Source organism: Dunckerocampus dactyliophorus, unplaced genomic scaffold (assembly GCF_027744805.1).
Source record: "Dunckerocampus dactyliophorus isolate RoL2022-P2 unplaced genomic scaffold, RoL_Ddac_1.1 HiC_scaffold_31, whole genome shotgun sequence".
NCBI lineage: Eukaryota > Metazoa > Chordata > Actinopteri > Syngnathiformes > Syngnathidae > Dunckerocampus > Dunckerocampus dactyliophorus.
Genome location: NW_026559867.1, coordinates 97,938 through 102,500, shown reverse-complemented (window position 1 = coordinate 102,500; position 4,563 = coordinate 97,938).

Here is a 4,563-nt window from a genome sequence, read left to right as displayed (position 1 = left end):
AAAAATGGCAAAGTGTCAAGGGAGCTAGGCAGAAACCCATGCCTAGGGTCCTGGAGCCCAGGGGCGGCTGCAAAGTCTGTGGAGAGCCGCTGTTGCCCTGGATGAAATGAGAAAAAGGGTGAAAAAATGGCAAAGTGTCAAGGGAGCTAGGCAGAAACCCATGCCTAGGGTCCTGGAGCCCAGGGGCCGCGGGAAAGTCTGTGGAGAGCCGCTGTGTCCCTGGATGAAATGAGAAAAAAGGTGAAAAAATGGCAAAGTGTCAAGGGAGAAATTCAGAAACCCAGGCCGAGCTGGCTGGAGCCCAGGGGCGGCTGCAAAGTCTGTGGAGAGCCGCTGTGTCCCTGGATGAAATGAGAAAAAAGGTGAAAAAATGGCAAAGTGTCAAGGGAGAAATTCAGAAACTCAGGCCGAGCTGCCTGGAGCCTCAAAGCGGATAGAAATAGCGTGGAGAGCCGCTGTTAAGCCAGACGCCCTCTGGCGGACACAGGCAGGAGTTGCAGTAAATGCATTGAAGTCAATGGGCGAGAGTAAGCCATGCCTTGCGTCCTGGAGCCCAGGGGCGGTTCTAAAGTCTGTGAGAGCCGCTGTGTCCCTGGATGAAATGAGAAAAAGAGTGAAAAAATGGCAAAGTGTCAAGGGAGCTAGGCAGAAACCCATGCCGAGCTGCCTGGAGCCCAGGGGCGGCTGTAAAGTCTGTGGAGTGCCGCTGTGTCCCTGGATGAAATGAGAAAAAGGGTGAAAAAATGGCAAAGTGTCAAGGGAGCTAGGCAGAAACCCATGCCTAGGGTCCTGGAGCCCAGGGGCGGCTGCAAAGTCTGTGGAGAGCCGCTGTTGCCCTGGATGAAATGAGAAAAAGGGTGAAAAAATGGCAAAGTGTCAAGGGAGCTAGGCAGAAACCCATGCCTAGGGTCCTGGAGCCCAGGGGCCGCGGGAAAGTCTGTGGAGAGCCGCTGTGTCCCTGGATGAAATGAGAAAAAAGGTGAAAAAGTAACAAAGTGTCAAGGGAGAAATTCAGAAACCCAGGCCGAGCTGCCTGGAGCCCAGGGGCGGCTGCAAAGTCTGTGGAGAGCCGCTGTGTCCCTGGATGAAATGAGAAAAAGGGTGGAAAAATGGCAAAGTGTCAAGGGAGAAATTCAGAAACCCAGGCCGAGCTGCCTGGAGCCCAGGGGCGGCTGCAAAGTCTGTGGAGAGCCGCTGTGTCCCTGGATGAAATGAGAAAAAAGGTGAAAAAATGGCAAAGTGTCAAGGGAGAAATTCAGAAACCCAGGCCGAGCTGCCTGGAGCCCAGGGGCGGCTGCAAAGTCTGTGGAGAGCCGCTGTGTCCCTGGATGAAATGAGAAAAAGGGTGGAAAAATGGCAAAGTGTCAAGGGAGAAATTCAGAAACTCAGGCCGAGCTGCCTGGAGCCCAGGGGCGGCTGCAAAGTCTGTGGAGAGCCGCTGTGTCCCTGGATGAAATGAGAAAAAAGGTGAAAAAATGGCAAAGTGTCAAGGGAGCTAGGCAGAAACCCATGCCTAGGGTCCTGGAGCCCAGGGGCGGCTGCAAAGTCTGTGGAGAGCCGCTGTGTCCCTGGATGAAATGAGAAAAAAGGTGGAAAAATGGCAAAGTGTCAAGGGAGAAATTCAGAAACTCAGGCCGAGCTGCCTGGAGCCTCAAAGCGGATAGAAATAGCGTGGAGAGCCGCTGTTAAGCCAGACGCCCTCTGGCGGACACAGGCAGGAGTTGCAGTAAATGCATTGAAGTCAATGGGCGAGAGTAAGCCATGCCTTGCGTCCTGGAGCCCAGGGGCGGTTCTAAAGTCTGTGAGAGCCGCTGTGTCCCTGGATGAATTGAGAAAAAGGGTGAAAAAATGGCAAAGTGTCAAGGGAGAAATTCAGAAACTCAGGCCGAGCTGCCTGGAGCCCAGGGGCGGCTGTAAAGTCTGTGGAGAGCCGCTGTGTCCCTGGATGAAATGAGAAAAAGGGTGAAAAAATGGCAAAGTGTCAACGGAAAAATTCAGAAACCCATGCCTAGGGTCCTGGAGCCCAGGGGCGGCTGTAAAGTCTGTGGAGAGCCGCTGTGTCCCTGGATGAATTGAGAAAAAGGGTGAAAAAATGGCAAAGTGTCAAGGGAGCTAGGCAGAAACCCATGCCTAGGGTCCTGGAGCCCAGGGGCGGCTGCAAAGTCTGTGGAGAGCCGCTGTGTCCCTGGATGAAATGAGAAAAAGGGTGGAAAAATGGCAAAGTGTCAAGGGAGCTAGGCAGAAACCCATGCCGAGCTGCCTGGAGCCCAGGGGCGGCTGTAAAGTCTGTGGAGTGCCGCTGTGTCCCTGGATGAAATGAGAAAAAGGGTGAAAAAATGGCAAAGTGTCAAGGGAGAAATTCAGAAACTCAGGCCGAGCTGCCTGGAGCCCAGGGGCGGTTCTAAAGTGTGTGGAGAGCCGCTGTGTCCCTGGATGAATTGAGAAAAAGGGTGAAAAAATGGCAAAGTGTCAAGGGAGAAATTCAGAAACTCAGGCCGAGCTGCCTGGAGCCCAGGGGCGGTTCTAAAGTGTGTGGAGAGCCGCTGTGTCCCTGGATGAATTGAGAAAAAGGGTGAAAAAATGGCAAAGTGTCAAGGGAGCTAGGCAGAAACCCATGCCTAGGGTCCTGGAGCCCAGGGGCGGCTGCAAAGTCTGTGGAAAGCCGCTGTTGCCCTGGATGAAATGAGAAAAAGGGTGAAAAAATGGCAAAGTGTCAAGGGAGCTAGGCAGAAACCCATGCCTAGGGTCCTGGAGCCCAGGGGCCGCGGGAAAGTCTGTGGAGAGCCGCTGTGTCCCTGGATGAAATGAGAAAAAAGGTGAAAAAATGGCAAAGTGTCAAGGGAGCTAGGCAGAAACCCATGCCTAGGGTCCTGGAGCCCAGGGGCCGCGGGAAAGTCTGTGGAGAGCCGCTGTGCCCCTGGATGAAATGAGAAAAAGGGTGAAAAAATGGCAAAGTGTCAAGGGAGCTAGGCAGAAACCCATGCCTAGGGTCCTGGAGCCCAGGGGCGGCTGCAAAGTCTGTGGAGAGCCGCTGTGTCCCTGGATGAAATGAGAAAAAGGGTGGAAAAATGGCAAAGTGTCAAGGGAGCTAGGCAGAAACCCATGCCGAGCTGCCTGGAGCCCAGGGGCGGCTGTAAAGTCTGTGGAGTGCCGCTGTGTCCCTGGATGAAATGAGAAAATGGGTGAAAAAATGGCAAAGTGTCAAGGGAGAAATTCAGAAACCCAGGCCGAGCTGCCTGGAGCCCAGGGGCGGCTGCAAAGTCTGTGGAGAGCCGCTGTGTCCCTGGATGAAATGAGAAAAAAGGTGAAAAAATGGCAAAGTGTCAAGGGAGAAATTCAGAAACTCAGGCCGAGCTGCCTGGAGCCTCAAAGCGGATAGAAATAGCGTGGAGAGCCGCTGTTAAGCCAGACGCCCTCTGGCGGACACAGGCAGGAGTTGCAGTAAATGCATTGAAGTCAATGGGCGAGAGTAAGCCATGCCTTGCGTCCTGGAGCCCAGGGGCGGTTCTAAAGTCTGTGAGAGCCGCTGTGTCCCTGGATGAAATGAGAAAAAGGGTGAAAAAATGGCAAAGTGTCAAGGGAGCTAGGCAGAAACCCATGCCTAGGGTCCTGGAGCCCAGGGGCCGCGGGAAAGTCTGTGGAGAGCCGCTGTTGCCCTGGATGAAATGAGAAAAAAGGTGAAAAAATGGCAAAGTGTCAAGGGAGAAATTCAGAAACCCATGCCTAGGGTCCTGGAGCCAAGGGGCCGCGGGAAAGTCTGTGGAGAGCCGCTGTGTCCCTGGATGAAATGAGAAAAAAGGTGAAAAAATGGCAAAGTGTCAAGGGAGAAATTCAGAAACCCATGCCTAGGGTCCTGGAGCCCAGGGGCGGCTGTAAAGTCTGTGGAGAGCCGCTGTGTCCCTGGATGAAATGAGAAAAAGGGTGAAAAAATGGCAAAGTGTCAAGGGAGCTAGGCAGAAACCCATGCCTAGGGTCCTGGAGCCCAGGGGCGGCTGTAAAGTCTGTGGAGTGCCGCTGTGTCCCTGGATGAAATGAGAAAAAGGGTGAAAAAATGGCAAAGTGTCAAGGGAGAAATTCAGAAACCCATGCCTAGGGTCCTGGAGCCCAGGGGCCGCGGGAAAGTCTGTGGAGAGCCGCTGTTGCCCTGGATGAAATGAGAAAAAAGGTGAAAAAATGGCAAAGTGTCAAGGGAGAAATTCAGAAACCCATGCCTAGGGTCCTGGAGCCAAGGGGCCGCGGGAAAGTCTGTGGAGAGCCGCTGTGTCCCTGGATGAAATGAGAAAAAAGGTGAAAAAATGGCAAAGTGTCAAGGGAGCTAGGCAGAAACCCATGCCTAGGGTCCTGGAGCCCAGGGGCCGCGGGAAAGTCTGTGGAGAGCCGCTGTGTCCCTGGATGAATTGAGAAAAAGGGTGAAAAAATGGCAAAGTGTCAAGGGAGCTAGGCAGAAACCCATGCCTAGGGTCCTGGAGCCCAGGGGCCGCGGGAAAGTCTGTGGAGTGCCGCTGTGTCCCTGGATGAAATGAGAAAAAAAGGTGAAAAAATGGCAAAGTGTCAAGGGAGAAA